Genomic DNA, 9,005 nt, shown 5'->3' on the forward strand with positions numbered 1-9,005 from the left:
TCTAAGCACTGGGGTAGATACAAAGTAATCAGGTTGTCCTGTGTGGGACTCACAGTCTTAATCCCCATTTGACAGATGAGGTAACTGAGGCATAGAGAAGTGAAGTGGCTTGCCCATGGTCACACAGCTGACAAATGGCGGAGGCGGGATTAGAACCCGCGTCCTTTGATTCCCAAGCCTGTGCTCTTGCCATTAGGCCATGCTGCAAAAATGCCGTGGGACTGGGAGGGGGGATGAATAAAGGGAGGAAGTCAAGGTGACGCAGAGGGAGTGGGAGAAGAAGAAAAGAAAGCTTAGTCAGGGAAGGCTCCTTGGAGGAGATGCACCTTCCATAAGGCATTGAATGGAGGGTGGAAGAGAAACCAGCAGCACTGAGGTTTGAGTTCAGAGGCTTTCAAATAGGGTACATATCTACATCCCCTCTCAGGATCACACCTGGAGAGTTTCCAGGGCTCTACCAGTCTCGGCTATGGGAGGGAGAGTCAAGCAGAGGCCTACCCATTCCAGTCCTAGCATGGGTAGTGGCTAGCGAGTGGACGGCGATCTGCTGCAAGTCAAAACTCACCTGTTCTGAGCAGCAGCGGCAGAGGAGAGAGTCAAGGGCGGAAGAAGGCAGTGGTAAACCACCTCTGCATTTTTACCAAGAAAACTCCATAGATACACTACCACAACGACTGCAGATGGAGGTGGGGTGTTCTGGGAGAGATGTGCCCATGGGTTTTGATATTTATTTATTATTTAATGAGCGCTTACTATGTGCAAAACACAGTACTAAATACCTGTAGATTTGTCTTGTCTTATGCTGTTGAGTCATCTCTGACTCACATGGCGCTTATAGTCTAAGTAGGAGGAAGAACAAGTATTTAATCCCCATGTTACAGTTGAGGAAATTGAGGCACAGAGAAGTTAAGTGGCTTGCCCAAGGTCACACAGCAAACAGCTGGTAGAGCAGGGATTAAGATCCAGGACTTTATAAGATAGGTGGGGAAAGGGGAATATACTTTGGGGGGAAATCTGGACGAAGGTGGGGGATTATTTCTTAAGAAGTTTATTTACTCTGTTATATTGTACTCTCCCAAGGACATGTAAGCTCCCAATAAATACTACTGATGATGAAGAAGGTTGAAAACTCCTCCATTAAGTCATCTTATAAGCCCATTGTTGGGTAGGGATTGCTTCTACCTGTTGCCAAATTGTACTTTCCAAGCGCTTAGTACTGTGCTCTGCACACAGTAAGAACTCAATAAATACAATAGAATAAATGAATGAATTGGGACTCTTCTGCGGTTTCCAAATATCCATTCTGCTTCTTTCTCTGTCAGGTACATGCCCCGGATCTAACGGCTCCTATAAAACTGAAAGGTCCCAAAGCGGACAGAGCAAAAACTTCCAGGTTGACATGGTCAGTATGTGTCCTTTAGTCCCATTACCAGGGTAAAAAAGCATCCGTATCTTTCATCGGAACATTCGCTGCTGATCTTAACCTTGAATTTCCTTGTGTTTGTTAGTTTGTATTGCAGCTCAAGAATGTTTCATCTTAAATATTGTTATCCCAACTGAATGCTTCTCATTCTTAAGGGCTCCTACTGAAGATCTGTTTTGGTTGAACTGGAACGAAGAACTACTTCAGCCCCCTAGTCATTGGATGAGCAATATTTTCCCGAAACAGAGGCAGGAAATGAGAATCGGTTGAGTAGATTTGGATGCCTCATCAGTAAACAGAGAAGGAATGGAAACACTGTAAAGCTCTGGAACAGCACAGGACCCTGTAAATTTTCAATGATAAATTTGAACGGCTATAGATAATTTTCTGTTGTTTCCTCCATTAAAGTGTCAGCTTCTTGTGGGCAGGGAATATGTTATTTCTTTGTTCCGTACTTGCCCGGTACTTGTACTTGTCTAGTTCAGGGCACTGCACCAAGTTGGCATTCAATAAATACTACTATTTGTACAACTATTATCAAGAAGTCTTCACTTGAGGGCAGACTGCTTCGTGGAGACTTAATGTACCCCCCCACAGTATTTATGCCCATGTCTGGAATTTATTTATTTTCACTGATGTCTGTCTCCCCTTCTAGACTGTAAGTTTGTTCAATAGTATTTATTTATTTATTGAGTGCTTACTATGTGCACAGCACTGTACTAAGTGCTTGGAACGTACAAGTCGGCAACAGATAGAGACAGTCCCTGTCCTTTGACGGGCTTACAGTCTAAGGGGAATGTGACTACCAACTCCATCGTACTGTCCTCTCCTAAGAGTTTAGTATGGTGCTTTGCACACAGTAAGTTCTCAAAAAATGTGATTGATTGACTGGTTAATGGGAGATGGATCGGAAAAAGCCCAGGCTTGGGAGTCAGAGGTCATGGGTTCTAATCCCGACTCTGCCTCTTGTCAGCTGTGTGACCTTGGGCAAGTCACTTAACTTCTCTGTGCCTCAGTTACCTCATCTGTAAAATGGGGATGAAGACTGTGAGCTCTATGTGGGACAACCTGATTACCTCATATCTACCCCAGCGCTTAGAACAGTGCTTGGCACATAGTAAGCACTTAACAAATACCAACATATTATTATTATTATTATTATTAAATCTCCACAGTCAATCCACAGTGGCTCAAAATCCATATAGATGTTCTGGTCTGAAGAGGCGCGTGCCTTTTGGGGAGGCCTGGCCAATTTGGTCCAAGTTTCACTGGACAATAATAATAATAATACTTATGGCATTTGTTAAACACTTACTATGTGCCAGGATCCTCTCTGTGCTGGATGGGAACTGAAATAAGAATCAACTGATTTTCTTTGCATCAGATCTGAGTTCCTTTTATGGTTTTAAGCATTTAAAATATACCCAGAATTAACTGAATGTATAATTGTAATATCTGGTCTCCTTATAAAATGTGCAAGGATAATTATCATAGTTTTGGTTTAACGAGTTGAATAGGTGAGCCATAATTTCTCCTGGGCCTCCTGAGAACCCAGAGGTGTCTATTCTTCACCGTGGGAGCCAAACCAAGCAGCTGACAATAATAATGATAATAATGATAATTATGGTGCTTGTTAAGTGCTTACTGCATGCTAAGCACTGTTCTAAGCGCTGAGGTAGATACAAGTCAATCAGGTTGGACACAGTCCCTGTCCCAGATGAGGCTCACACTCTTAATCCCCATTTTATAGATGAGGTAAATGAGGTCCAGAGAAGTGAAGTGACTTGCCCAAGGTCACACAGCAGTCGGGTGGCAGAACCGGGAGTAGAACCCGGATCCTTCTGACTCCCAGGTCCATGCTCTATCCATTAGACCATCCTGCTTGGTTACTGCAACCTCCTGTCCCTGTGCACCCTCAGCTCCCACCAGTGCAGTTGAGGAACTCTTCCTGCTCCCTGCATGCTCTACGCACCCCGGGAAGGGTTTAGAAACTGCTGTTTTGCCTTCTCAGCCCCTCTCTTCCATCACTGCTGAGCGAAATCTGCACGTTTGGCCCTCAGTAGCTGAGAAACTGTCCGCCTGCCCCCGGCATGCTCTGTGCAAGCTGGGCCCAAGTCACTTCTCTGTCTTCTTGGCTCCTCTCCCTCTCTGGAGCCGAATGAATCATCTGATATTTGTAGCCTGGCCTCCCTGAGTGCCCTTATCCCCCCTCACCGTTGCTGAGCAAACCGCCCTCCCCTTTTGGCCGGCACCAGCTCCCCTCTGTACCATCAGGGGGACCCTATCCCGGCCTGCTTCTTCCCACGGCCACCGTGGGAATGAGAATGATACCTGCAGCTTGAAGTCTCACAGAACCTTGGGAAAGCTGGAGGCTGGGCAGCCATGGGGGTGGACTCTGAGTCATGAAGAGAAATTCTCCTCCTTACCAAGAAAACTCTACCAAGAAAACACTACCAGAACAATTGCAAATGGTGATGGGGAGAGATGCGTCCATGGCGTCTCTATGGGTCGGACACGCCTCGACAGCATAAGACAACAACAACGGCAACCACGGCTCCCTATGGCTTTTTGTTCTTATTTTGTGTATTGCATTTTTAACTTAGTCCTTTATGCCAATTTAATGTTTGAGTGTTTCATTGCTTCCAATGTATCTGTCTACAGTCCTTCCCCACCTTCTATATTCATAGATTCTGAGCCCCTCGAGGGACAGGGTACAAATCTAATTCCCACCTAGTGCCTAGTACCAGTGCTCTTCACAGAGTAAGTGCTTAATAAATACTACTACTAATAATAGTGGCACTTACTATGAGCCGAGCACTGTTCTAAGCACTGGGGTATATACAAGATAACCAGGTCCCGTATGGGTCTCACAGTCTAAATAGGAGGGAGGACAGATATTGAATCCTCATTTTGTGGATGAGAGAACCGAGCCACTTGCCCAAGTTCACACAGGGGACAAGCGGCCGAGCCGGGATTGGAATCCGGATCCTCTGACTCACACCCCCTGTTCTTTCCATGAGACCGTGCTACTTCTCTTCTGTGCCCCAGTAACTCCCAAGGCTGTGCTGTCTTTCTCCACAGCTTCCCGATTCAGTGAGGGAAGCAGGCAAATGCTCAGGAAGCTCAGTGATTGACTGGAGTGTCTGAGCCCAAGGGTTTCCTGTCAGGGCCTAGGGTACCTGAGGGAATGGGTTAAGAGGGAGGTCGTGCTCTGGCCTGCAGATGTCCGAGGGAAAAGCTTAGGGGAGTTAAGAGAAGCAGCGTGGCTCAGTGGAAAGAACACGGGCTTTGGAGTCAGAGGTCACGGGTCCGAATCCCGGCTCGGCCACTGGTCAGCTGTGTGACTTTGGGCAAGTCACTTAACTTCTCGGTGCCTCAGTTACCTCATCTGTAAAATGGGGATGAAGACTGCGAGCCCCACGTGGGACAACCTGATTCCCCTGTGTCTACCCCAGCGCTTAGAACAGTGCTCGGCACGTAGTAAGTGCTTAACCAATACCAACATTATTATTATTATTATTATTATTATTATTATTATTAAGCGGCACCAGTTCCTGATGACCCCTCTCAGGATCATACCTGGAGAGTATCCAGTTCTCTACCAATCTCAACTACAGGAAGGAGAGCCAAGTAGAGGCCTACCCATTCCATTCCTAGCTTGGGCAGTGGCTAGCGAGTGGGAGGCAATCTGCTACAAGTCAAAATTCACCCGTGCTGGGCATCAGCGGCATGGGAGAGAGTCGAGGGTGGAGATTCCAGTTTGCTGTGCGGAAGGAGGTGATGGCAAACCGCTTCCGTATTTTTACCAAAAATCTCTATGGATACACTACCAGAATGATTGCAGATGGAAGTGGGGCATTCTGGGAGACATGTGTCCCGGGCATCTCTATGGGTCAGAGATGACTTGACAGCATGAGACAAGACAAGAAAAGAAGCATGGTCTAGTTGAACTAGCCTGAGCCCTTGGGTCAGAGGATCTGGGTTCTAATCCCAGCTCCACCGCTTGTCTGCTGTGTGACCCTGGGCAAGCCACTTAAATTCTCTGTGCCTCATTTCCCTCATCTATAAAGTGGGGATTAAGACTGTGAGTCCTACTGTGGGACAGGGACTGCGTCCAACCCCATTATTTTGTATCTACCCCAGCACTTAGAACTGTGCCCGGCACATAGTAAGCACTAAACAAATACTAATAAGAATAATAATTATGGTATTTGTTATCTGCCTCCTATATGCCAACCACTGTTCTAAGTGCTGGGGTAGATACAAGGTAATCAGTTTGTCCCACGTGGGGCTCACAGTCTTAATCCCCATTTTATAGATGAGGTAACTGAGGCACAGAGAAGTTAAGTGACTTGCCCCAAATCACCTAGGGACAAGTGGCGGAGGTGGGATTAGAACCCACATCCTCTGACTCCCAAGCCTGGACTGTTTCCACTAAGCCATGCTGTTTCTTATTATTTTATGGGACAGGGAATGTGTCCAATCTATCTTGCATCTACTCCAGTACTTAGTCCTCTGACTCCCAAGCCCGGGCTCTATCCACTAAGCTATGTTGCTTCTCTATTCACTAGGCCCCGCTGCTTCCTTCACTGTGTTCCTTCCTACTTAGACTGTGAACCTTATGTGGGATCTGATTATCTTGTAACTACCCCAGTGCTTAGTACAGCGCGTGGCACATAATAAGCGCTTAACCAATACCAGCATCATTACTATTATTATTGTTATTCTGTGTAAGCCCCTGGTTTTCAAACTCACTGAGCTAGGATCTGCTTTCTGCAGGAGTCTTATCCGTGTACAGAACCTTGGAAATCAGTGTATATAATAATGTTGGTATTTGTTAAGCCCTTACTACATGCAGAGCACTGTTCTAAGTGCTGGGGGAGATACAGGGTCATCAGATTGTCCCACGTGAGGCTCACAGTGAATGCCCATTTTACAGATGAGGTAACTGAAGCACAGAGAAGTTAAGTGACTTGCCCACAGTCACACAGCTGACAAGTGGCAGAGCTGGGATTAGAACTCACGACCTCTGACTCCCAAGCCCAGGCTCTTTCCACTAAGCCACGCTGCTTCTCCATTCATGTCAAGAATCAACTGAAGTTCATATTTGTCTAAGGACAGGAACATAAATTATTTGCCATCTGTCCTCTGTGCAAGAAGCCTATAGAAAATCACTAAACATTTATTACAACAGTTGAAAGTACATGAGGGAATTATATATGTGGTGGTAAAGACTGTGATGCTCTGGGGAGATGGTTGCACTGCAAAGCTAGGGTGTAATTGTTATTTCCTTTCACTATTTATTTTCACAGTATGGTTGCCACTGGAAGAGGCCTGAAATTTTCCACTGCGCAGTAGAAGTAGTAATAGTATTTATTTATACAGAGAAGCATTTTGGTCTAGTAGAAAAAGCATGGGCCTGGGAGTCACAGGACCTGGGTTCTAATCCCAGCTCCATCACTTGTCTGCTGTGTGACCTTGGGCAAGTCACTTCACTTCTCTGTGTGCCTCATCTGTAAAATGGACATTAAGACTGCGAACCCTTGATGAGACAGGGACGGCGTCCAACCCGATTATCTTGTATTAACCTCGGCGCTTAGTACAGTGCCTGGCACAGAGTCAGTGCTTCACAAATACCATTTGAGAAGCAGGATGGTATAGTGCATAGAGCACGGGCCTGGGAGTCAGAAGGTCATGGGTTCTAATCCCGGATCCACCACTTGTCTGCTGAGTGACCTTGGGCAAGTCACTTCACTTCTCTGGGCCTCAGTTACCTCCTCTGTAAAATGGGCATTAAGACTGTGAGGGCTTAATGAGACAGGGACCATGTCCAACCCGATTATCTTGTATCGATCTTAGCGCTTAGTACAGTACCTGGTACATAGTAAACGCTTAACAAATACCATAAAAATATATTAAGCACTTACTGTGTGCAGAGCACTACACTAAACACTGGAAAAGAATGCCCAGGTGGGAATTAAACATGGCCCCTGTTCCTTGGGGTGCTCACAATCTAAAAATAAGTAATTGTTACAAAACAAATGCCAGATTTACCTGTTTAAAGGGGAAAATATATCTAAAATATTTCTAATGTCGAATAATTGGGAAACTTGGTTTTGGTTTTTTGGTTTTTCTTTGAGGTGAACAGGTTTAAAGGATAAATCAATTAATTGTACCATGCTTATCAATTATTTTTAAGACAGCTGTAAGCACACCTAAATTGCAAAACAAGGTAAGAGAAACTAAAGCTCCTTGAGGTGGGATGAGAATCTTCAGAACGACAGCTACCAAAGAAACAAGTAAACAAGCCCGATGTGCTCTCTGGCTAATTTTCGGGAGGGAAGAGAACGAGCCATCTGCCAGAAAAATGCTGCCATGGGAACGGATGGATCTCAGGGCAGGATGAAAAATGTGGCGTCATTAGTGGCAGCCCCAAAATAGAAACCTCAGCACTGCACATCCTGTTGTCATGGAGATCTCTCCGCAATCTCACCCTCCCTCCCTGAGGCCCTGGCTTCTTTCTGTGGACTTCCATCTGGCTCCGGCCTTTTTGTTTTGCTCAGTGACATGAACCCAACTGCTCATTTGTCACCTCAGAACTCGGGTGCGGTCCCATGTGCTGGGCGAGAGGACCCGGAGAAGCAGATGGCATAGCGGGGAGGAGAAGTGGGCAGATGCATGCAAGAGGTGAGACAATTGTTAGATGGAGACAGCATCTGGAGGATGAAGACTAATAAAATCCGTATTCGAGGTTCAGTTGTTTCGTAGCTTTTGCCCCGGAAGGCAATGGACTGACTTTCTGACTGCTAGAACAGGCCGCTCCTTCTTATAATGTTGTTATATTGTACTCTCCCAAGCGCTTGGTACAGTGCTCTACACACAGGAAGTACTCAATAAATATGATTGTCTGACTACGTATTTTTTTTTCATATTTGTTTTTTGGCAGTCACAGCTGGATCTCCAAAGTTTCATTGCCTGGCTCAGCAATTTGGGAATAGATTCGATTGCAATTTATTCCAGCATCTGTCTTCCCTTCTAGACTTCTTTGTGGACTGGCAACGTGTCTACCGACTCTGTTGTATCGTACTCTCCCAAGCTCTTAGTACGGTGCTCTGCACACAGTAAGCATTCTATAAATACCACTGACGGATTGACTGTAAGCTCCTTTAGGGCAGAGATCATGTCTATTAACACTATTGTACTATACCGTCCCCAAGCTGTTAGTACAGTGCTCTGCAAAGAGTAACCACCCAGTAAATACTATTGATCAATTGACTGCCAAGTCAGTGTCACAAAGTTTAAATCGTTTAAAGAAGGAGGGGGCTTGGTTTTAGAGAGAGCCTCCTTGGGTTTTCCTTAGGGCTCCTCTCATTTCTGAGCTTTGAGCTGGAAGTAAAATCAATGAATCAATAGCATTTATTGAATTCCTGCCGTGTGCAGAGCAGTGTATTAAGTGCTTGTGAGAATGCAGTGCAACAGAGTTGGTAGACACGTTCCCTGCCCACAAAGATCTTTCAGTCTACAGGAAAGTCAAGGATGGAGATTCAATCAATCAATCAAAGGTATTTATTGAGCACTTATT

At 45.6% G+C, this 9,005-nt stretch overlaps 1 non-coding gene across 1 annotated transcript; it reads left to right on the forward strand.

The window, feature by feature from the left end:
• The first annotated feature begins 417 nt into the window (after window positions 1–417).
• LOC114812613 lies at window positions 418–555 on the forward strand. Its single transcript, XR_003760264.1, has one exon. It is a non-coding gene; the product is annotated as a small nucleolar RNA SNORA7 (small nucleolar RNA).
• The last annotated feature ends 8,450 nt before the right edge of the window (window positions 556–9,005 follow it).

This window comes from Ornithorhynchus anatinus, chromosome 5 (assembly GCF_004115215.2).
Source record: "Ornithorhynchus anatinus isolate Pmale09 chromosome 5, mOrnAna1.pri.v4, whole genome shotgun sequence".
NCBI classification, from domain to species: Eukaryota; Metazoa; Chordata; class Mammalia; order Monotremata; family Ornithorhynchidae; genus Ornithorhynchus; species Ornithorhynchus anatinus.